We start from the raw sequence: 26097 nt of genomic DNA, 5'->3' as shown, positions 1-26097 counted from the left end.
GGGAGACGGGGCAAAAGTTGGGGATGCTAATGTCTAGGGGTCCTGGGTAAGTGGGAGTGATGCCTCTGTGTCATGATTGTCACACTCAGGAATCTGGAAACCCAAAGGGCTGCACCTTTGTTTTAAGATAAAATTACCAATAGATCATCTACACTCCAGGGAATAGCAAAAATAATTGCCTTCCTTGAATCTTGATATTGAGTGGAGAAAAATAATCCCTAAGAATTTTAGTAAACATGAGCAGACCCTTATGTATGATTTGCAGCCTGAATTCATTCCGCTTGGGGGGATCCAAACAAACCCTCAAGCCAAATGTTTAGTTTAAAGTTGATGCAGCTTGATATAGCCTCTAAATGAATGGCAGGAGAAAATGCAAATTATACTTGGGTGAATCCACATTTGGCTCAGGCATAAAAGAATTCCCACAGATAAAGCTTCAAGTTAGAAAGCTTTAGAGTCAAAAATCACAAAATACACAAGAAAATACCTTGAATAGGCATGTTACAGATGAGAATTAGGTATCATCAGCCTCATTAATTACCGGAGAGATACACATTAAAATCAAGAGAAAGATATTAAGATTGTCAAAAATTTAAAGTCTTATAATATCAAGATTTGGCAAAGATGTGGAACAAACAGAACTTTTAAAAGTCCGTGGTTCAAATAAACAGATTTGGAAAACAATTTGGCATATTGTAGTAAAGTCAAGCATATGCATACCCCATTGCTCAGCAATTCCAACCCTAGCATAAACCTAGATAAATGATTTCTTATGTGTCCTAGGACTCCTGAGCCAGAAGAACACACATGAATGTTAACAGCAGTAATGTCTATAATAGCAAAATGCTGGGAAAATCCCAAATGCCCATCAACAGTGGAATAGAGGGAAAAAATGTAGTATATTCACATAACATAACACTACACAGCAATAAGAGAAGGAATAAACTACAGTTGCACAAAACAGCTCGAATCTATCTTATGGACATGACACAGAGAGACAAAAGCAAGTCTAGTAGGATATTGCAAAGTAAGATATTATGTTTGGGGTGTTCACCAAAGTGGTAAAACTATAAAGAACAGTGAGGGAATAGTAAAACACTAAATTTGGTGAATGCAATCACGTTTGTGTGTGGGGGCGGGTAGTAGCTGGTATCAGTGATGGACCTGGGAGGGCCTTAGAATAATGAGATGTTATGCTGCTTAAACTACATAATAGGTACACGGTGCTCATTATATTGTAATTCTTTATCCCTAACACAGTGTTTATAAACATTCTTATTGTATATCCAATATTTACTTACAAACACAATTTGTAAACTCTGTAGACTCAAAACTTGCCTGCTTGCCTTCTTATTGCCATATAAAATATAAAAGCTTCATGTATTATTTTATTTTTGTTGAAATCAAAATAATTATTTTGTTGATAATTTTTTTCACATATTCAGGCTCATGAGTTATTCTAAGAAATCCCTACCTTATAAAGAGACTGTCTAGAAAGTTTGTTTTTAAAATTAGAAGCTACATAATGAAGAACGTGTGACAGAAATTCTCATGTACCGCACAAGGCACTGCTCTGTTAACTGAGGGGAGCAGCCATGAGTGTTCCCAGAGACTATTGAAGTGTTAACACTTTTTAGTTGAAGACGTTTTATTAGTTGAAGACATTGCCATCTCTTGATTGAAATAGTATTAACCAATAAAAAGTTTTCTTCAGCTTTAGAGTTACTCATTGGGTTACTTATTTATCTCATCTTCCTTCATAATTATTTAAAATTTTTTTTCAATTGCTTTGAGTTAGAAGAAGATATGTTCAGTTTTAGGGAAAGAGGAAGCAGAGGAAAATGAAGTAAACACACGTTTACACACGCACGAGGCTCTCTTTTTCAGGCGGTTAGTGTCTTTTAGTATCAAATGAAGGTGCTGACTATAAAACTGGCCTTGCCAGCTGCACAGCAGTGTCAAAGGGCACAGCCAAGTTCAGCAGGATAGACTTGGGCTGCCCTCGATCTCTGTGAGAACATTATGTGTCCTCTCCCTTTAAACGAGAGCTGCAATGTATCTGACAAAATCTTTGCTAACAGGTGATCCTCAGGCAGGCAGAGGGCTGTGAAGTCACCATGTGCTATGTGCAAGGTTTCCAGTATTAAAGTCGGACTTAGTTGGGAGAAAAGACACTCCATGCTTGTTGATGTTCCTCTCAAAGGCAATTATCTGCTGCTATCATGTTTGAGTTCCCAGAAGGCCTAGCACTGCAGTATTTTATTAATGATGTTCTGTAAGAAGATATATATTGAAATGTATTATTTCAAAAAAATATGCAGTGCCCTAATAAATCCAAACCGTCATCCCTTTTTTCTCCCTGGGTCCATTTTCTTTTGGCTTCTTTGAATCTGGAGCTAAGCCCTGTTATAGTTATCCAGAAAAATATAGTAATGAAACATGCACATATATATTTGTCTGTGATCGTATCCTGCTTTTTATGGAAAGAAACGCAATTCATGGAGGATTTAGTACATTCGAGACTTCCAGGGCAAGATTATATTTTGAATATTTATCTTTTGCTCACTTCATTTCCTTCTGCTTCATAATTTTCCCTAAGCTGCACATAGCTTCTTCCCAGCCACAACCCCTCATTCTCTTTATCTAGAAAGAGGAAAACAGTGTTATGAAGCATAACAGGATTTGTGCCTTCTCTATATTTTTTAATGCAGAGTAGAGGCAGGAAGTTGAATAGAACAATCTCTCCCCACCTGCCAACCCCAATTGTGAGTTCTCCTTATATAAAATCAACCTCTGTGTGAATTTACTTCTGTATAACTTTTCAACAGCTATGAGAAAACTGGATCTAGTCTATGTCAGTGAAGTGAATTTTAAATCACTTCAAGTGAGGTTAATGACAATCTGGTGGGAGTAGCCAATCAGGTGAAGCAAATGATATAGGCATGGGGATTCAGAGCACTGATTCTTTAAGAGAATGGAAGGAAGGTAAGGCTTGCCTTAAAACTGGCCCTAAAAACACGTCTTTGCATGTGTTAAATGCATGCCGCTGGAGGACAACCTCCCAGGATTTGTAGGTGTGCCTCTCTTGTTCACCCTGCTACCCCAGTACTAACTTTGTGCATCACGGTATAGACATCTAGTGAATATTAATTGAATGAAAGAAGAATGAATAGGAGGAAATAGATCAAAGACACAAGAATCAGATTAACATCAGATTTTTTCAACTTCAATAGTGGATGCTAGAGAACAGTGGAGGGTTGTTTTTAAAGTATTGAAAGCAATTTGATACCCAGCTAACTGGTATTGAAAGGTGAGGACATGGTATTCTTTATTATACAAAGCCTCTGAAACTTTGACAAAGACCCACACTTGGAAGAATTTGGATAAGTATTTAAATAAGAAAATAGATAAATCTCAGGAGATGTTGCAAAAAATATATGGTGTTATAAAGTTATTTTATTCTTTGTTAAAAACTATTGTTTTAAAAATTGCTAAGAGCGAAAAAGAGAAAACATATCTAAACTAATACAAAATTAAAAGTCTAGAATGATAACACAGGAGATGTGTTTGAGGATGTGATATGTGCTGAAGTGCTTGTTTTAAAAAATAATCAAGAAAAAAAGGGAGAGGATTATTACTTTCAAGAGTATAGAAAAGAAGATCAAATCAAAATAAACTAAAACGTAGAAGCAGGTTCAAATATATCAGTAAATATAATAAAATGCTAACTGAAAAAACAAACCTAAATGTTTAAGTACAAAATGATTACTTTTAAGTTAAAGACATCACATAGATGTTTATATATATATATATATACTTTTTTATATGAATGCTTATAAATAGAAAGGAAAGGAAATGACAAATGTGAAATTCAGAATGTTGTTTGCCTGAGGAGATGGGTTCATTTGTTTGGGGTTAAGAAGTATATTGTCAATTTCCTAGTTTTTGCTTTGACGGTGGGTTTGCTTACTACATTATTAAAAATTACTAATTATCTAAATACAGCTTTCAAATTATCTAACTGCAGTTTACAACAAAAATCAATAGTGTAGTACTCTTTATCACTAGTTTAATATTTGCAAATTTCCACATATGTTATATGGTATAATGTTTTATTAGAGTGAATATGAAAATACATAAAAGGACTTTCATAGGTTTAATTCTGCCCTCAAGCCTTATGACTTCGTTTTATACATTTGCATAAGATCATAGGTTTTTCTACCCCCAATTTTTTTACCGTAAGAATTCTAGGCAAAGCTTAACACTGCAGGTAAGGTGGAAGAAAATGCTTGTGCAAAACAGCTGTATTTTCCAACTCAGGGTTTCCTTATATTAAAGTCCTTGTTTAATTAATTTCACACAATATTATCTGGTTGACTTGCTCCTCTCTCTGGGAATATCTGAAATATTGTAAGGATGCTCTTACAGAGAATTACTAAGCGTCATTAGCATAAATCAACATTCAACATTAATTTAGTGGTTGGATCTTGGAGGTAACAAACCCCTCTTTTCTTCCCTCACCTCCAAATTCCTGGCTATGTTAATGGCTTCATGTATTGGAGATTCTGTATGGACTGCCTCCAGGTGGAGATCAGAAGCTTGACTTCCCACTCTCTGGAATCCACAGGCCTCCCCATTAGTCTCTACTGCCTTGAACATGTTGACCTTTCTTGGAAACCTTCTTCCAACAAGTCCACAGGCTTCCTTTCTAAGCCTTTGTGTAATATATGGTTATTCAAGGGAGTTTAAGGAAGGGAAGAGAAAGCATTCCCGGTGAAGAAAGGACTATATATAAAGACAAGAGGCAGAGCAGAAATCTAGGATCTGGTGCACAAAAGAAGACTGGAGATTTATTGTATTGCAACTTTAGGAAGGAAAGGGTGAGTGCTGCCCACAAGGTGGGCAGAGGCCACCCCACGAAGGGCCTCAAAATGAGTGCTAGAGCAAATCATCTTCATCCTGCAGGTAATGAGGCACACATGAAGGATTTTAACCAGGGGACTTGGTTCTGGATTAGGTTTGAGGAAGATCAGCCCTGTAGCGGAGTAGAAGACTCCCCCTCCACAACTACCACCTTTTACTATAAGATTCCTGTTCATTTTGTCCTTTTGGTTCTAATTGTCATGTATGTCAAAAATGTCCACAAATCTTGTTTGGAAAAAGATGTGAAAAAAATCACGATAGTATTTATTTGGTGATTCCAATGTATCAAGCCCTTTAATTGCAGCTTCTCATTAAATCCTCACAATAGTTCAGCGAGGTAGATACAATTGATTACCATCTCCATTTTACAGATCAGCAAAATGAGGCATAGGGGTCATTAACTTGTCAAAGATCACACAGCAAGTTGAAGAGCCGTGTTGAGGCTGTCTAAAAACAGAGCAAGTATTATTAACCATACGCTTTAGTGCTTTCATTAAAATATGCTCCATGGCCTGTAGAACTTAATTACAGTATTCCTATATGAGGGTTTCAGATATTGAAGAGCTGCAGACTGCCTGTGAATGAACCCCATGAGATTCAAGGCTCTGCTCGAAATATTGCTGATGTACAACATAGGAAATATACAGTGTATTTACTTGGTATTCAGCTAGCTCTTCTTTTGATATTGTTTTTCTCCTTAATATAAATGAACACCTATTAATGGTCCACAATATTTTGTAGGTGGTTCGCTAAGCTCATTTAATACATAGTTTATTGATGTGATTGTTTTACAAAGATGTGTCTAATGAGTTTTTTCATGTGAATCTTTCCGTGTGAATTTTTCCATGTGAGAACATCTTTATCTGAATTCTAGACATGTGAGATGTTCTACTAATGCTTTCATATTTTGAACGTCACAGATGATAAGTGCAGCTAGTTGATATAGCTTAATAATCAGAAACAGTGTTAGAGAAGAAATGGAACTGATATTTATTTTGTGTCTGATAAATGCCAGGCACTATCTGTATAGTATCCCACTAATTCTCAGAACAAAACTTGAGGTAGGTATTATTATCCCCATTTTATAGATAGGGAAACTGAGGCTCAGAGAAGTTAAGGAAGTTACCCAGCATTTCCCTGTTAATATGTAGTAGTGCTGGGATCCAACCTAGGTACATATGAGTCCAAAGACTCTGCTCTTTCCACTGTAATGTAGTCACTGTAATATGCTCACTACGTTAAAAGTATGCAGACATCTGTGCATATATAAACAGAAAAAGGAAAAATTAAAGATACAAAATTTTAAGGATGGCCTGAGCCCATTGACCCGTAGGACAGCCTCTAATGATTTGGCCAAAAATCTTCCCAAAATTTGCAGCTCTGAGCTTCTTCTCTGTACAACAGGATGATTAAGTTAGAAGTACAAAATAGATAGCTATCTGGGTGATTTCCTCAATTGTCTATATACGACCAATTTGTTCTAAGGTAAATACCTCCGTCAGCCCTAATTGGGTAGACTATGGACAGATAGTGAAGATTTCCTTTTAAAGCAAGAATTATAGTCTACGTAACAGAGGACTTTATGAATAGCTGACCTTTGAAAAGATTGTTGCCTTCTTTTCTTCTTGATGGTGCCCATTCAGACATAGGTATGACCTCGTATGTTCAAGATACATGCATGTATACTCCAGCCCAAATTGCAAAGGACGCATTTGAGTTCCCCACAAAAAATAGTTATAATTATTCCCTGGACAGTGCCTGCATTCCCTGAGATCTGATACCTCCATGCATAGCCACACCCAGTTCCAAATTACATAGTATATTAACAGCTTCAAACTCTCCAACCAGTGGAGCCTGGAATTATCCTTGCTGCTTTTGGTACCTGAGTACCCACAGATTCACATCTTTTCCCTAGTTCTACCATGTTAATCAAAACTCCACCATTTTAGTTGTTTATTTTACTCTGCAGTTTCCTTCCAGACTTGCTGCAACCCACTTCTCAATTGTTGCTCTTTAACATGGCCCTGAAAATGTCGACGGCTTCCTCTCTGAGAGTCCAAACACCATTCTATATAGCTAAGGATCACTGCCGAGGATCCTGTTCTGAATGACACCACTTTCTATGCACCGGTGTTGGACTTCCTTGGATATTGACTCAAACCATAATGGAGTTTACATGTTCTTTTGGGCACTGTGTAGAGAAAACCCTTGACCATGAGAAAGAAATACATACTCATGGGCAGGCCCCAGTCACACCTGAGCCCTACTGCCTATTCTTCCTAAAGAGCTTGTGTTGCTGTGGATCCAACATGCCTCATTCATGTGAAACACACATTCCTTCCTGCTTCTTTCTTGCTATTCCATCCTTGTTATTTCATGTTCTTCTTATTTGAAGCCTCTACTACAGCACTTCTTTCATCTCCATTCCATTCTACATATAGCTGTCAAATTGATCCTCCCAGAATTTCACTTTGTTTATAAAAGACTTTTTGGCTTCCTATTGTTTGAAATAACCTGAAAAATATTAACTGTGACATAGAGTACCCTTCATAATATGGTTCTTCTGGTCTTTGCAGACATACCTCCTCTGTCCTTCCACACTCCTACCCTATGTGCTTATCCAACTTGACTGGTTTTTATTCTCTGATCACTCACCTTGACTCTTCTCCATACCTGAAGGAACTCCACCTCCTACTTCTCCATCTGTTTCCATTTACCAGTTTTTCCAGGCCTTTTCCTCCATGAACTTTCCCCTTTTAAAGAATCTTGCAGTTGAAAGAAAACCCTGAAGTCATTGAGTCCAAGAATTCATTTCATGATTTACACCCCTCTAAAATATCCTCTGTTAATGGTTACCTAGTTTATGTCTGGTGACAGGAAAATTGAGATGTATGGTACAGACTGTGTCTTATCTATATATTGCCAGTGTTTTGTACATTTTAGAAACATTGTATATGCTTGAAACATGTTTGCTAAATAAATGAATGAATGAATGATCGTTTATCTCAAGAAGGGGACAGCAAATTTTTTCTGTAAGTGGTCATATAGTAAATACGTTTGTGGGCTGTATGGTCTCTGTCACAATTACTCAACTCTGCTATTGTAGCAGGAAAGCAGATATAATGTATAAATAAGGAGCCTAAAGAGCGTGGCTGGATTTACCGACATGTAGTTTGCCAGCTCCTGTCTTAAGGCAGCACAAGCCATCTCGAGACGGCTTTTAGTATTCTTCCTTATGCTGCTTCAAATCTCTCTAGAGAAATTTTGTGATACTTACTCAGATGTTCTAAAACAAGGTTCATGCTTCCTCTGATCATGTTCAATTCCTTCAGCCATTCCGTATATTATTTTGAGTTTCTTCACTGACTTAACCTTTCTCCCAGATTGCGTTCCATTTGTTTGTGGATCTCATAAAATCTGGTATCCAAAACAGAAAGCAATGCTCCATATTGACATGACAACCGAAAAATAAAAGTTTCATTTCCTACGTTCCTCTCTATACCACAGGTATAATAATAAAGCCTAAGATAGCATTAGAGTGGGGGGAGACATATCACGTTTCCTGTTGATTCATAAGTCATACTTCATTCAGTTCTATACTCTTACCTAAACCATTTTCTATTAAGTAGTGTTTTGAGGAAGAGAGGGCAGGGACCAAGCACAGAATCTCATACTTTTCATTACGTTGTTTTCTTATTTTCTTTTAAAAGACTGAATGATATTAAGGACTAGTTTAAAAGTAATAAAACACTTACAATGATGCTCATCGAATGCGTTGTGTTACCTTTAGTTCTTCACTCAGTGATTTGCCACCTTGGTCCTATCCAGGCTATCATTTTTATTTCATCTATTCACACATGCCTTCATGCACTCATTCTAAGGTATGTATTGAGTGCTTACCATGTGCCAGTTACTGTGCCAGGCGTGGAGACCCAATAGTGAGACAAAGAAACACATTCCTCTTGCATGGTGCTTACAGTCTGCCTTGACACCTGCGCACACAATGCACCATGCAATTCCAGAACAGTCAACACAAGTTCCACATTTCTTGCTATCCTGTGTGATCTCTAGGATGTCCTCACTTGTCTGAACATAATCCCATTGTAGTCCAGTTTTCCATGTCTTTCCTGGCGTTAGGTTCTGGCTCATATTTCTGATTCCATTCCTTCTCCTTTGTCTTTCCATTGAAGTCTTGTCTTTCTGAATGTTCCTTTTAGTTCGCCTTCAGGGATGCTGGCTTGGATTGACCCGACTAGCTGTCTCTGATTTGGACCACCTCAAGTTGAACAACCTTCCTGTCCTAGCTTGCCTCTTAAGATTTAACTTTAACTCAAGTCAAGGAAGAATGTTGCCTAGAAACAGAGAACCAGTTGAAGACAGGGTATAGACTAAACCCTGGCCTCCTGATTCCTCGTCCAGTGCTTTTTAAACCACACTGCTCTGCTTCCCCAGAGTGTTAGAAAAGTATGAGTTCAAATTAGTTAACCTGGGCTACATTTGCCAGCTCTGTCAATAGGACCAAACCAAACAAACGTAAAACAAATCTGCCTCCACTCTCTTGCAGATGCCCCCTCAGCACTTGTTATAAACTTCCTTCTCATCTCCAAACCACCTCCCTGGCCCCATGCTGTCACAAGTTCCTTCAAAATTTTCCCTACAAATTATAACATGGCCCCAAACTCCTCTCTGTTATATCATTTAAAATTAGAGAATTTTTATTTTTTTTAAAATGCATCAAAATAAAATTCTTACAATATCATTTTCTATTCTGATAAGCTCTATACTGGAGAGATCTTTGTGTTATAAAGTTAACCCTGTGCCTTTATATGTAAGTCTCTGTGTGTTTGTTGGTCTGCTTTTTGGTATCAATGATATTGTAGTGAACCATGACATTATCTGTACGGACAGTGACTCAGTGACATCAGTTCTGGGTGTCATTGGGAAAAATTGACTCTCTTCCCTGAATAAGAAAATTACTCACTTGAACCTGGGAAGCTATTTGCTGATGGCAGATGTACTGGCGTTATAAGTCAAGGTAAGCTCCTTGCGAGTGGGTCATGTACTTTTATCTTCACAACCCCAGTTATAATGATGAATGAATTGATGTAAATCTATGTTGTTGTCATTCTAAACTTTCCGGGTTTACATGTTAATGACTTTGCTTAAGAATAATGAATGACCCCAGAATAAATTTAGAAGGTTCAACTATACAGTTCAAAGGCCTTATCAATCATTAGGTGAACGATGGTCTAGTAAAGGTGTTTTTGGAAGTCTGGAAGAGTCTTTAACCTAAATCTCACTGAGTGAGTCTACTGTGCAAACCAACTACTTCTTAGTGGAAGTAAGTGCCATCCACTAACTTCGTGCTTTATTTGAAGTGTTTCCTAGCTCCTCGCTTTGCTTTATTGACCCATCTCCACTTGGGACAGGTAATGCAGCTTCTGTGGCGAGCTTCCTATCCCAGTTACTGCAATTGAAACCTTTCCCATCCCTCTGGTGTTTGAGAATTTCTCAAAAATCTCCCCTCCAAAATGGTGTAAATAACCTTTTATCCACTACATAAGAGCAAGGAAAAGAAAACTAAAGCTAGTAGGCTCTTCCTTGATGTGTAACAACCATTATCTGCCTCCCTGTGGCCAGGTGAGATACATTTCTTGGAATTCTCTTGTCTCAGTTGTCTGTCAGAGGAATTTTGTCTAAGACTTTGTGTTGATTTATCATGTTAAGGCTTTAATGCAGTACAGTGGCAGATAACAACACTAAACCAAAGATGCCACATACATTTAAATAAAAGAGTATAATAATTTGATCCAGAATTAAGAGTTAGTAAAGGAATGGGTGATGCAGAATTTCTTCAGGCGCAGCATGAAGACGTACAATGATTCCCAGACTTGACGCTAGAGAGATGGTGACCATTGAGTTGTACTATTCACTGGTTGTAAAATCCTGACTGCATTCTGTAAAATTGCATGGAATTAGGTAACTTCTGTTTCCTGATTGTAAAGACTGCCTTTAATAATATTTTACTGGACCGTAAATTGTTCTGAGTACATTTCATGCCTGATAAAATCCTTACATTTATGGTAGAAAATGTAAGCCTTTGTTCTGTAACTAATCTTTTAAGTTTTCTGAAACAGAGAAGTCTTGCATTTTTTACCTAGAAAGTCTCATGATTAAAATTATCATATTCTTCTTTAAAAATAGGCTAGCATAATTAGGGATTTGGTTAAGCTCATCTTGAAATTAGTCTTGAGATATATTTTATAGGACATATATATATACATATATATATATACACACGCATATATCCATACGTGTACATACAGTAGTGGCCCCTTATCTGCAGTTTCACTTCCTGCGGTTTAATTACCCATGGTCAACTGTGTTCCCAAAATATTAGAGGAAAAATTCCTGAAATATTGTGATTTCTAAGAAATATATATCTGGTCATTCAGATGACCAAAACATATTTCTCATATATGTTTGGTCTTAGTCCACCGTTCTTGGCTAACAGCTCCCCAAACCCTTGGAATTTCTTAGGTGTTGAGAGAGACAGAAGTGTCTTTTGTCATGTTAATGAGGTGACTTTTGGACCCCACCCAAGGATGGGAGCTGGTTACAGGAGAAGGAGCCTTGTGACCAAAGGATTGAAACTTTCAGTCCCATACCCTGATTTCCCAGGAGTGGAGAGGGGTTTGAGATTGAATCAATTGCCAATGGCCAATGACTTAGTCAATCATAACTAGGTAATGAAGCCTCCCTAAAAACCTGAAAGGACAGCTGGTCACCCCCCTTTCTTGGAGAGCTTCCCTCTTGGGGAATTCCCACGCCACGGTACTGTGGTCCCCAAGCTCCATGAGGACAGAAGTTCCTTTCTTTGGGACCTCGGCCTGTGCATCTCTTCATCTGGCTGCTGATTTGTATCCTTTAATATCTTTTGTGATAAATTGGTAATCTAGTGAGTAAACGGGTTTTCCTCAGTTCTGTGAGCCCTTCTAGCAAATTAATCGAACCCCAGGAGGGGGTCATTGGAACGTCCATTTTGTAGGTGGTTGGTCAGAAGCACAGGTAGCAACCTGGGCTTTCAGCTGGCCTCTGAAGTGGAGGGCAGTCTTGTGGGACTGATCCCTTTGCCTGAGGAATCGGATGCTATCTCTGGGTAGATAGTGTCAGAACTGAGTGGAATTCTCGGACACCCTGTTGGCATCCAAGAACTCCTTGTTGATGTGGGGAAGCTTATATAGACACACATGTTGAAATTGGGTCTAGGGACCTTTTGCAATTCCAGAAATAAACAATTCATAGTTTTAAATTGCACGCTGTTCTGAGTAGCGTGATGAAATCTTGCACCGTCTCACTCTATCCCACCCAGGACACAAATCATCCCTTTATCCAGGGGATCCTTGCTGTACACCCTATCTGCTAGTTAGTTAGTCACTTGGTAGCCCTTTCAATTTTCAGATGACTGTACCGTGGTGCTTGTATTCAAGTCACCCTTATTTTACTTAATAACGGCCTCTAAGCACAAAAGTAGTGATCCTGGCAGTTCGGATATGCCAAAGAGAAGCTGTGAAGTGCTTCCTTTAAGTGAAAAGGTGAAAGTTCTTGACTTAATAAGGAAGAAAAAAATCGTATGCTGAGTTTGCTAAGATCTGTGGTAACTTTTATTTCAGCATATTGTTATAACTGTTCTATTTTGTTATTGTTGTTAATCTCTTATTGTGCCTAATTTATAAGTTAAACTTTATCATAGGTATGTATGTATAGGAAAAAATATAGTACACAGCCATGCGCTGCATGACATTTCTGTCAATGCCCGACTGCGTATGTGACAGTGGTCCCATAAGATTAGTATCATACAGCCTAGGTGTGCAGCAGGCTGTACCATCTAGGTTTGTGCAAGCACTCTAGGAAAGTAAGAAATTTTACTCTACCCTTTTGGGTTTTTCTGGCTGGTCTGAGAATTAAATTGACATGAGACAGATTAACAGGAGAAAACAAACAAAAGTTTAATAACATATATACCTGGGAGAAATCCAAGAAAACCAGGTAATTCACCAAAATGGCCAAAGCTCTCAGCTTAACTACATCCTCAGCTAAAGACGAAAGAATATGTTAGGGGTGGGGAGAGTCAGGGACTTCAAAGGGGAGGAAGGAAATTTACAGGGAAGTGAAAAAGAGCAAATGTTTGAGAAACAAGTGATTGGCCACACAGAAACAGAAGAACACAGAGGGAAGCCCCATAAACAGGCTTTTCTAGGTTCCTACATGGCTGCTACCTAATTCGTGTTATGGCAAGGTGATAGCTTCTTCCTGAGACAGGTTTTTTTTTTAATCTGAATTCTTTTAGGCAGTTAAGGGGAGGTGACAAGAAAAACTTTCTGAGTCTTTTGTTTCTTAAAAATGATCAGAGGCTGGCCTGGAAGCATAGTGGTTAAATTCGTGTGCTCTGCTTTGGCAGCCTTGTGTTTGCAGGTTCAGGTCCTGGGTGTGGAGCTGGCACTGCTTGCCACGCATGCTGTGGTGGCATCCCACATAAAATAGAGGAAGGTTGGCACAGATGTTAGCTTAGTGACAACCTTCCTCAAGCAAAAATGAGGAGGATTGGCAATAGGTGTTTGCTCAGGGCTGATCTTCCTCACCAAAAAATAAAAAATAATCAGCCTAAAATGTCCTGATGTTAAAGGTACACATTTTGGGGTAGCAAATTGTGTTCCCCTTCAGTATACTCTATGGTGTTCTCACAATGACGAAATTGCCTAACAACACATTTCTCAGCACATATCCCCGTCATTAAGTGACGCATGACTGTATGTAGAGTTCAGCACTATCTGCAGTTTCAGGCATCCACTGGGGATCTTGGAATATATCCACTGCAGATAAGGAGGGACTACTGTATATATCTTAATAAGATTTTATAAATTAGTATATGTGAGTATATATAACTAATACTTGGTCTGGATTTCAAGAGGTGTAAATACATTAGTTTAATATTCCAATGGCAGTAATAATTGTGGATATTATGTTACACTTAAGAACACTTTCTGACTTAAGGTTTAAGCATATCATTATTGACTGTGTTTATTGCCTAGACAAAAATATGTTGAAAATTAGAATAAACTGTTCTTTATGGGAGACAGGAAAATATAAACGGTAGGACACAGTCATATCTGTGTGCAATTCTCAGTTCCATGTATTCTGAATTTTGTATTCTTGCTCTAGGTCATTCTTCCTGAGAAACAGACTCTGAGATGGAGGTTTTTGTGCAGGAAGTTTGTCGAGGAGTATACTTGGAATCAATATCATTATAGATGTCCCAAATAGAGAAAAGGGGCCTAGCCTTTGTACCCCTGTTGATCAGGTATTAGATGTGAGCTGCCTGTGTGAGAGTGAATAATCTTGGGTAAAGCAGTTGCCTTTGGTGGAAGGAGGGAACTTCCCAGAGAAGGAGTCAGCTGTGAGCCACCAGAAGCTAACACTTCAAGGCAGTTGGGGGAATGAGTGACTTGTCCTGAAGGCGATCTGGGTGATGTCCTGCAGCATCTACTATGTCCACTCCTTGCGACGCTTGGTTCTTCTTGCTGCATGTAATAAGTTTGTTCCATCTCAGAACAGTTTCTTCAGGATTCTGGTAGGTTGCCTTTTTTGATAAGACCTCCAAGACGAAGATTAGTGGGAACACAGCCCTGCCAGTGCAGCTGGTCTCAAGGCCACAACTATTATCTCTCTATTGTCTTCTCTATTCTGCTACCCATTCTACACTTCCTTATCCTCAGCCAGCACCTCTACCCATCTATGTGGCTTACCTTGTGGAATGGCGCAGACCATTACTGATGGGTCTGAACCTCTCCTTACCATCCCTGCTTAGGCCATGGCTGCTGCAATTGTCCATTTACTGTCAAAAATAGACAGGGAAATAACAAGAAATGTCCCGTGGATACTGGAAATTCTTCCCTGCCCTCATTGTATGGCAGTAGCCCTACCTCCTGCTGATAATCAGTCAATTACACCTGCCAGGATGGTGACTTCTCTCCTTGCTTCCAGTCCCCTGGCACAGGAGCCCAAAATGATTGGGTGTTTAAGACATATCTTAAAGTTTAATGAGACTTCTGTGTCAGCTCACAAAAGTATTCTCCCTCTGAAAGCCAGGATCTTAAGATCCACATAGCCTAAATTTGTGGGAGCAGGAAGCACAAATTCCCCACTTAGGCCACTGGGAATGTTGCTAAGTTCAACCACTCTCACTTCTTCCCCTTGATTCCTAGACCCATGGACTCTATCTTTTGGGGATGTAGTACCAAAGAATGGTCATTAATTTAGAGTATTTACCACAGCCTTTAGATGGCACCTCATCATTGCAGGATATCATCTCCAAGCTAGCACTTCAGCTACACCTTCAAAAAGTTCTTCCATCACTCTGTCAGGCCGGCAGCTTCTGGACCATGCAGGACGTATCAGGATGAGTAGATCCCATGATTATGCACCCACTGCCAAAGTCCAAAGTATTTCCACTGGTCTGAGGTAATATTATACAGTATTGTGTACTGACGTACCAAACACTCTACAGGCCCTTGGATAGTGATGCTGAACAATGCCCTACCGGAAGGTAACCAAACCCTTAATTGGAATTTTTTTCAGTTCTAGTCAAAACAAATCACGACCCCTTCTAAGGTGGAAGAAGTCCAATGTCACAATCAGCTTTCCATCAGGTGGCTGGTTGGTCTCCCTGAGGATTAGTGCTGAAATGGAGGCTCAGCATTGGTCCTTGTTGCTGTCACGTTGGGCAGCTCATCAACCTTTCCATGTGTGGGAAAACAGAAATTTATATTGTGTGGTCTATATGAAAGAGATGGGTTCTACTGAAAGAATAAAGGAGAGGTTATTCTAAGGCTCAAAAAAGAACTTAAAAAGGGAACTTCTTGGGCAGGATATTAGAAATATAGTAAAGCTGAGAAAAGCATCAAGATCAGATCCTGGAAGTTTCCAAGCCGCATTAGATGGTAAACCAGTGGCTAGAATGTAGTCTACTAAAAAATCACTAATTTATATTTTTAGTTCTTGCCTTTTTAAATTTCCTGTATTATTTGCCCTTAGCTTCTGAGTTCCTTTTCAATCTTAGTTTCTTTTTGATAAAGACTGGCCAATTTGCCACGTCAGAAGAACAGAGGCCAACTTGGAAAACTGGGCAAATAAATTGCTTCAGTGAGCCTCATTTTCCTCATTTATAAAACTGAAGTCAAAAATACTTGCCTTGCAGAGTGTTATAGGACTTAAAAATGTGTTTAAAAACATGTCTATAAAGGGTCCCACTTGGTGGCACAGTGGTTGGCTTCATGCGCTCTAATTCGGTGGCCTAGGGGTTCGAGGGTTCGGATCCTGGATGCAGACCTATGCACCGCTTGTCAAGCTATGCTGTGGCAGACATCCCACATGTAAAGTAGAGGAAGGTGGGCATAGATGTTGGCTCAGAGCCAATCTTCCTCAACAAAAAGAGAAGGATTGGTAATGGATGTTAGCTCAGGGCTAATCTCCCTCAGGGGGAAAAAAACTGTCTATAAAGTACTTGTACATGGTAGGTGCTCCATCTTTTCTTATTAATATTGAAAAAATCCTAAGTAATCACTACTAGGATAAGCAGGAGAAGATGGGGCTTCTATCCTTGCTTGGAGCCCTGGTGGCTGAGACCAGGCAACGTGGAAGTAAGGCAGGCAGATGAGATGAGGTGGCAGAGACCCACTTCCCATCCTATGTAGGCACTCACCTAAGAGATTTTTCAGTGATTGACCTGGGTCTGTTTTGTTTTGTTTTGAAATAGTATAATTTTTGTGTTTATTTTTGAGTGACCTTGATTCTATCCTTTTACACTTTTAAAAGTGTTTTCTGCTTACCAGGAAAAAAAAATGCACTTTTGCTATAAACATTTCAAGTGCTAAGCATTCCTTTATCATGGGGGAAAATGTTTCTTCCTCAACCTATTACTAAAAAATAAAGAAGTATTTGGTATCTATTTCTCTAGATTTTTTTCTATGCAAAATCAAATATCACATATACATAAAAATATATATTTTAACAAAAGCAGCATCATATTATGCATCCTGTTGCACAACTTGCTATTTTAACTTAACAGTGTTTCGTGGGCATTTTCCAGGGCACATAGTGTGAACTCATGCTTTTTAATAACTTTAGTGTCCTATTTTATTCTATTATACCATAAAGCATTTGGTGGACATTTGGTCTGCTTCCATAAGTTTTCAGCATTTAAAACAGTGCTACAATGAATGCTCTTATACTTCTAGTATGAAGTCTAGAAGTAGAACTGTTGGGTCAGAGGACATGAAAAATGTTAATCTTAATGAGTAATGCCAAATTGCCATCCAAAAAGATGGTATCAAATTTCTCTCTGAGCAGAGATTTTATTCCACTCTGAGGGTTAACGATACAAATTCCATCATAAGGAGTAAGGGTCACAACCAAGTGTCTGTCTGCCAGAGAGCAGACCACACCACCATAGGGACTGAGAAACACTGGTTTTAGAAACGAGAGATTATGGTTGAATCAACTCACCAAACGTGCACCGGTGCCAGTGAATAAAGTGGAGCTCATAGATAGATTTTCAAGTCTGACAGACTGGGTTTAAACCTTGACTCTACTGTTTACTAGGTGTGTGATGTTAGGTAAATTACTCAATGTTTCTGAGCCTTATAAAATTGGGATACTAATATTACTTACCTTTGGGGTTGCTATGTAGGTTAAATAAGAGACATATGTAATTCACATATATGTGTATGTAATATACCCACGTTATATACGTGTCAGCCTGATTGTGTCATGCCTCCCATATAGCGAATATTAAATATTATTATGATGATTTTCCAGAATATATATCTGAGATCTCAAGAGGATATTTTATTTCAGTGTTTTTCTCTCACCTCCTCATTCCTCAAAGAGAACAATGACTAGAAAACATTGGTTGGGTAAATACTGCATTATCATAATTACAATTTCCCTGAGAAAAGTGGCTTGCAGTTTGAATATTCAGCATCATAATTACAATTTCCATAAGGAATGTAGAACAGTTATTATAAACAACACAATAATCACTTGGTCCATAAGGGAGAACAGATTATTGGGGGAGTGAGGAGAGAGAAGAAGCAAAAGCTTCTGTTCTAATCAGCATTCAAGAGTAGAAATACAGAACCTGAGAATAAATTGTACTAGCCTCTTGAAATACTCTTGTCTGGATTTATCGAAAAATCTTATCATGATGGCAAATTTCCATGGGTTGATTAAGTGCTGCCTATATATTTTGTCCTTATATATAACTTAGTTTTATCATTTTTATTAAGCATCCCCTCTCTACTCATTGTCATTCATAATTGCTGTGCCCCCAGGAAATTTAAAAAAGCAAACTATCACAAAATACAGAAAGGGCAAACTATTTAAAAAACAGTTTAGAGGGAGAAAAAGTTTTATCAGAGTATTTCTCTCTCCACAATTAAATGTATCTCCTTTGTCAAGGGAAAATGGGTAAAAATTTTTAAAAAAATGTTCTTTTGATTGCTGTGTTGCCTGAATTGGCTTTCACTTAAATTTCCCTTTTTTTCTCCTGTCTTTTAAAATTTTTTTCAGGTGAGATGAGTAAAACAGAATGCAGCTTTCAAGGTTGGTACTTTTCACGGTGTTTTAAAACCTCTCATTAATATGAAACAAGAGTATGAAAGAAGCAGAGCAAAATATGTCCATTGCTTTTCACAGATAGTGATTAGAGGACATTATGCATTAATTTTCCTCACTCATGGATGGAAAAGTACAACACAGATTGTAACAGAATGCAATAGAGCAATCAAACATAGTGCCTGCTTCAATCCTTGGCAAATCTGTGAAGTTGGAAATATTCAATATTTTTCCACTCCATCCACCCATCCGTCCATCCATCTATCCATTCATCATTCCATCCATCCATTCATATTTTTTCCCCAAATACTCATAACATACATATTGTGTGCAAGGCCCAGTCATCTGACTTCCATCTATTCATACTTTGTTTGCCTGACCTTCACCATATTCCCAGTCTGACACCTTTTTCCAACCCTTCTTGCTGTCTCTGACAATAAACCTTCACCTGTTTCACAGGTCTTCAATTTAACTTGCCATATCTGATAAATGAACAGTGTTTCCACAACATTGCTCAGGTAATATGTGTGTAGAGACGTCTACTCCCAGATAATTGGAGCAAGGGGGAAATCATCAGAGTGACAATAAGCAAATGACTTCTCGCTGTAATAATGAACTGTGTAATGTCTTTCACTGTTGTGTGATATATATTACTATACATACATTATTATCATATATGTAGTATAGATATAGTTACTACCTATATATAGTAAGTTATAACATGCGTTACCCTTCCTCAAAATTCTAGTATACAGGTCTTCTTTCGCTCTGCCTTTTAAGCAATCTTAAGACTTTCTGAGCAAGAACAAGTGTGTTACTTGTATAAATTTTAAGATGAGAAAATATTCTAGACACACGTGACACGGCTCTTTGAAAGAATGACAGTGGTGGATTGATGCAAACTTCACGGGAGCCAAGGACTGAATATTTTCTGCTGAACAAGGGCTAGTAAATGGAAATTACTAATGGAATTAATTAGTATAAGGAGTTGAGTACTTCTTACACTAACTTAGGATGGGTAAATATTGTTTTAATTGGGGGAGGGGCTGTTCCATTGTTTCATTTTAATGAGCATTAGTCTACTTACTTTAAAAAGGCTGTCTCAGTTTCCTGACTATCTTTGATTTCCCCTAATGATTTTTTTAAAAATAAGCCTTGAGTTCCACATCAGAAAATTCTGCTACCAGAGGTGTTTTCACAAACTTAGCTGTCATAATTGGGAAGGGACTCTAGTGTCTGTCTGCCAATCTAATTTAATTTAACTAATCTAATCTAAAATAGTCTCAATTATCTCAGCCATCACTCTATTTAGTCGTAATACTTACAGGCAGGCAGTGAGCAGTGGTTGAGAAATTGGGCTCTAGAATCAGATTGCCTGAGTTTGATCCGGTTTACCCATCTACTGTTTGTGTGTTGGGTGAGCTTATTAACACCTCTAACATCTGATTCTCTGAGTTATAAAATGAGAGAAATACGAGTACTTACCTTACCAAGTGGTTGGGGAATACATGAGATGTATTTATCTATCACTTTGGCATATTGTAAGAATGCAGTGAATGATAGTTGTCATTATTATTACTTTGTTATTATTACTGTTATTGGAAAGCATTATTATTAGGGGCAGGCAGCATCTTCACTTGTCTGAAATAAGCTTCTCTCATGGACTTGTCTTTAATGTCTCACCATCAGAGATGTATTCATTATATGGTAAGATTTTGTTCCATGTGAAAATATAGATGATCTGGAATTGTCCATCAAATCATGAGATCTTGCTGCAGCAAACTGCATCTACTTTTTTTTCTAAATATAAGATTTTGATAAATATCGCCAAAGTGAAGGAAATAAGCAATTTGAGTGATTGTGAGGGGAGGAAGAGAGAATTGGTGGTAGCAAAGAGGGAGTCAATGGAAGGAGGGGTTTGATGCCAACTTTTAAATCTTGCTCAGACAGAAACTAGCATCGTCTGTGCCTTTCTGTGCAGAGTCCCCTCATTCATGGCGATGTGAGGCCTAACAGATGGCCTAACAGGGGAGGCTGCAGATTGGTGGGAGAGAGGAAACTTTCAGCAAAGTTGGAAGTCATTCTTCCATGGCAGTAAAAGTGATAGGAAATCTGAAAGGCATAGTGGAAGAGGAATATAAAGGGATGGAACCAGAGCCCTTCCTCTTGGTGAGATCTGGAGAGTGTTGTGTGTATGTGTTGTCCATGTGTCTCGGAGTAGATGGGAAAAGCCAGCCCTCCCTCAATTGAACTTGGCCAGTGACCTCAGACCAGGTCCCCAGTAAGCAAAGGCCATCCAGCATCAGCCTCTTGATGCTAGAGCTCATGGTGAGCCCAAAGGGAAGGGGTCTGAGTGAGAAGATCCCAATGACTTGAGACAACAACCACTCCAAAGTCCACTAGATTTGTGACATAAGGAAGGGGGATTTGCCAGCTTCGCACAAACGCGTAGATTCATTTTGACATGTGTTCTGGCAAGTATGTAAACATGTCAGACTTAGACTTTCTATAGGGAAAGAACCTTCTCTGATCCAATGGAGAAAATGACACTTCTAATTCAGTGTCATTGAAATTGCCAGATATATCATAATCTAATTAAAGTAAGATAGTACTAAAAATTCTTACTCTGGACTCTCAGATAGCAAGATTCAAAACTGAATTTATATATAAACATAGAGGAATGAAGGGGTAATGCAGCTCTGCAATGACAAAAGTTCTCATCTGTTAGGATCTCAAACATCACAGGGTTGAGATGGACTTCTGGTCTCCACATTGGACTCCACAGATAAACGGTAGATCTTAATTATCTCCAACCCTGTGATAGTACAGTGGTTAAGGAGATACTAAAAGGAAAAAAGAAAATTCCTGATGGCTCCAGACCTACCTCCAGAAAACACTTAAATATTTGATTGAAGCAGCCCCCTTTGAACCTGCCTATGGCACCCAGTCTATCCCTACAATACCCCGTGGGCACTATGCACTTAAGTACGCTCTGTATAGATGATTCAGAAGGCTTGTGCTAGCCCCTGTAGGTATGCTCCTGCCCTTCTCAAGAAAGGGGATCACAGGTACAGATTTTCAGATCTAAAAAATGGACTCAAAGTTATGCTATTAGTAGAAAAGTTAGGCAGAGGCAGGATGCGTAGTGGACAGCACAATAGATTTGCTTCTTGCTGAATCAGATGATGAGACAGGTGATTATTATTAGTAGTACTATTATTATAGCACTAACTGGCTTTTTAAATTATGAAGCTGTATTTCGTGTTGTTAGTGCCATTGAGTGGATTCTAACTCCTAGCAAGCCTGCATACAGCAGAGGGGAACCCTGCTCAGTGTTTTCGTGCCATCCTGTCATCCTCCAGCTCCATCCACCTTCCAATGATGCCCCGCTATTATTCATAGGATTTTCATGGCCAATTTTTTGGGAAGTGTGTGGCTGGGCCTTTCTTCCTAGCCTATCTTAGTCTGAAAGCTCTGCTGAAACCTGTCCACCATGGGCGATCTGGTATATGAAATACAGATGGCATAGCTTTCAGCATCACAGCAACATGCAGCTGCCACCGTATGACAACTGACAGATGGGTGGTGTGGTTCCATGACCAGAAAAGAGCCTGGGCTGAGGTGGTAAGAGCACCAAATCTTGCTCTAGAGGTTCTGAAGAACCACTAGACCACCAGGGCTGACCATGAAGCTATATTACCTTGATAAAAAATGAAAGCTGAATTTTTAATTTTTTTTTTTTTTTTTGAGGAAGATTAGCCCTGAGCTAACTGCTGCCAATCCTCCTCTTTTTGCTGAGGAAGACTGGCCCCGAATTAACATCCATGCCCATCTTCCTCTACTTTATATGTCGGATGCCTACCAAAGCATGGTTTGCCAAGCAGTGCCACGTCTGTACCCGGGATCCAAACCAGCGAAGCCCAGGCCACCGAAGCGGAACGTGCGAACTTAACCTGTGCGCCACCAGGCTGGCCCCTAAATGTATTTTTTTTTTTTTTAAAGATTTTATTTTTTCCTTTTTCTCCCCAAAGCCCCTCTGGTACATAGATGTATATTCTTCCTTGTGGGTCCTTCTAGTTGTGGTATGTGGGACGCTGCCTCAGCGTGGTCTGATGAGCAGTGTCATGTCCGCGCCCAGGATTCGAACCAATGAAACACTGGGCCGCCTGCAGTGGAGGGTGTGAACTTAACCACTCGCCACGGGGCCAGCCCCCTAAATGTATTTTTTAATATAAACTATTTTGTAATTTACTCTAGCTTTAAATCCTGGCCTTGCCACTTATCTTGGGAAAATCATTTCCTCTTTTATTGTTGTTTTTTCTCGTTTGTTTGCTTATTGGATTTTATTTCGATTTTCCTCATAAAGGAGCTAATTCAGGTGAATGATCTCAGCTTAATGTCTGACGCAAACCAGTGAGTCCTCCAACATTCATTTCCATTTCCCTCTTGAAGGAGCTGGGAAATGTGCTAGCTGCTCTCAAATATCTGAAGGAGTCTCATGTGGAAGAGGGGTATGATTAAGCCTATGGTTCCAAGTGATAATATAAGAAGCCAGAAGGCTCAAGGAAATGTATCCAGCTCAATATAAGGAAGAACATTACAGTAAAACATGGCTGTCCCAAGGCCCGGGTAACTCATGAGTTCCTCCACGGTGGTTTTTCAAACATAGCCTGAGGATCATGTAACAGGGTGAAATACAGAGGAAATGGTAGCCCTGGAAGGTCAACCAGGTAATGTTCTAGGTTCTTTTTTCCTATGGACTGGATGATATTTTGTCCTGTTTCTATTCCATAAATGCAAAGACCACCAGGAAAGCCAGGGAAGCAGGCTGTAGTTATTAATGCAGTGCTGCAGAAATTATAAGAGAAAGCACCTGGCTATGACTGCTTTAAGCAGTAAGAAAAATGTAAAAAGTAGAATTACAACAATCTGAGCCAAACTCAACCCCAGATTTCACATTGTGAGAAAGTTCAAAGAGTCAAGGCAAGCTTCTAACATCTGGTTTGAAAGCAGCGCAGCTCTCCTGGGAAAGGACTGACCCAGTGCTGGCTTTCACTACGGACTCCATACTTTCCTATAACACACAAGCAGACTCTGATTTCTATATATCCTCTGCCCAGGAACACCCTTCCTTTCTCACTCCCTTTGCCTCTAAGGCCTCTGGACTAGTCTCAAGCTAGGTACATTTCCCATAGACAGAAGAAGAGAGAAACTAACAGGACCCATGACAGGTGGGAACTTTGTACCTCCTAGCTCTTGTCCTTATTCTTTAACTCTGAAGGAGAAGGTTAAACCCCCAACAGGTGAAAAAACCCTACAAAAAACCACTCTTCACTTCCTATGGCCTCATCTTCTCCCTCCCCTCCCCAGCTTAGCTTTCTCCCAGGTCTGTTCAACTGCCCTCCTTTTCCTCACCTGCTACCTCTGCAGTCCACCCTCACCCCGGCCTGCGGGAGCCCCTTCGAGGGCAGGAGCGGGGCTCCGGGATATTGTATCACAGGGCATTGCAGATTAACCTCCTGATAAAGGCTCTTCTTGTTTGGTTATGCAGCCTGTTTGAAGACAGGGACTGCCTCTGCAGCCCAGGTCCAGCTCTTAGCTTTTAGCCATATTTCTGTTGGCCGTCCATTACATGGGCAATTAATTCCAGTTAATTCATTCCAATTAACTTTTTGCATTCTGATCCAAGTGACATTTCTAATCTCCTGTCCTAATCTTCCTCTGCCCAGCTCCCTTTGTTCCAGCCACACTAAGCTCTTCACATTTTCTCTCCTGAGAATGTCCTTCGCCTTGTCTCCTCTCTGGCATACACTGACTAGGGGGAACTCAAATATCTCCTCCTTCTCTGTGAGATCTTCTCACACCTCCCCATTCAAGCTTAGACAGGAATCCCTCTGTGTTTCCAGAACATTTAGCTCATACTTCAATCATAACATTTAACGTCTTGTGGTACAATTTATGTCTTTTTTGAGTTCATCTTCCCTGCTTGTTTTCTCAAATAAAAACATCCTATTCTTTTTGGTAGTCACAGTACCTAGCATAGTGTGTGATTCACAGCAAGAACCCAATAAATGTTATTTGAATGAATAAAATAAATAAGTAAATGAATGAGAGTATGTACTATAGCATGTGCCTTTTTAAACAACTGATCTAAAAGATTAGTTGTTAAACAGAGAAAGCTTCAGTAAGCAGCTTGCACATCTGGACAATTGTAATGCAAAATGTTTACTTAGGAGGCAAAGAGAGAGTCTCTTTTCCTGTGGAAATGTAAAAGAATTTTTGTTTCACGGAAAATTACATTGAAAAAAAAATAACTGTCTACAATATAAGAGACTAAGTTTATATCTTCAGGGACATTCTCTTGTCTTTTTATATTACAAGAGTGAACAAGATTTAAACCAAGCAGCCAGTGTGATGATTTTGCCAGACAGCTAATAAAGAGGAAGATTAGAGAGTTGTATAAAATGGCAGGTGCCTCGGCAGATTCCACGTCTTAGGCATTAAACACAGAACAAAGTGCTGCTGTTTTCTGAGGACCACCAAAAGTGCTTGATGTTAGCTTCAGCAGCACGGTGCCATTTTGACTGTCATGTTCATCTTACCTTGTATCCCGGTTAGAAAACAACATAGAGAAAAAATAAACCACACAGCAGTAGATGGTACTCAGAGCAGAGAGACAGCATCTGAAACAAACCAAACTCTTGCAAAAAAAGAATGAAAAATTTATAGTCAATCCCTTGTAACACATCCTTTGCTCCCATAGAATAGACTATAATATCTAATCATATAAAGCATCTCAAAGAGTCATCTTCAGAGGGACTCTGCATTCTACAGCTCACTATGTATTTCAGTCTCTCAGGGCGCTCAGAATTTACTACCATTTCAAGATAGAAGAGAAGTGAACTGGGTGATATTTCTCTTGGAGACTCATGTGACCACCAGGGGCCATAGCCATCTTTACCCGAAGAGCAAATACACAAAATACTTCCCATTTTTTACTTAATGAACATAATTAGAACAAATATTTCCTCTTTTGAGCTTTTATTATTTTTTACCAAAAAGGCGACTTCAAAACCATCTCCTCCTTGGGGATAAAAGCAATGCTGGGAACATCGTGTGCATGAGTGCTAGAAGAGAAGCACAAGGCAGAGAGACAGGCATAGGTTACACAATAGAGAAGGATCTGGGTTTGGAAAGGAAGAAAGGAGAAAAACATTTCTTAGTACTTACTAAGCGCTGAGCATCATGCTAAGTGCTTTGCAAAGAATACATCATTGGATATGTTTGCCTAATGTAAATAATACGAAGTTAACAAAAATACTAGTGTGTATAGTATGAAACATTATTTTAGATCAAACTGTTCTTATTTATAAGGCATTAATATCTGTAGAAGAGCCTGCCAGTTTATATCAAAGAAACTTAAACAGCACAGCATATGCTGTTGGACTTAACTTTCAGATCTTAGGCTTGGGAGCCAAATCCAGGGGTCCAGATTCTTTA

At 39.1% G+C, this 26097-nt stretch overlaps 1 protein-coding gene across 6 annotated transcripts in view; it reads left to right on the top strand.

The window, feature by feature from the left end:
- Positions 1-26097, top strand: part of LINGO2 (leucine rich repeat and Ig domain containing 2) — a 1108249-nt gene that overhangs the window by 722540 nt on the left and 359612 nt on the right. For 3 of the 6 annotated variants that reach the window (XM_070248724.1, XM_070248726.1, XM_070248728.1), the window contains exon 5: positions 18553-18585. The exons of the other annotated variants lie outside the window; for them this stretch is intronic. The gene's annotated coding sequence lies outside the window, so the exon portion shown is untranslated. The remainder of the gene's footprint in view (positions 1-18552; positions 18586-26097) is intronic. 6 annotated transcript variants of the gene reach the window in all.

Source organism: Equus caballus, chromosome 23 (assembly GCF_041296265.1).
Source record: "Equus caballus isolate H_3958 breed thoroughbred chromosome 23, TB-T2T, whole genome shotgun sequence".
Lineage (NCBI taxonomy): Eukaryota > Metazoa > Chordata > Mammalia > Perissodactyla > Equidae > Equus > Equus caballus.
Note: the sequence above shows the minus strand (reverse complement) of the source record. Positions and strands in the feature narration are given on the sequence as shown.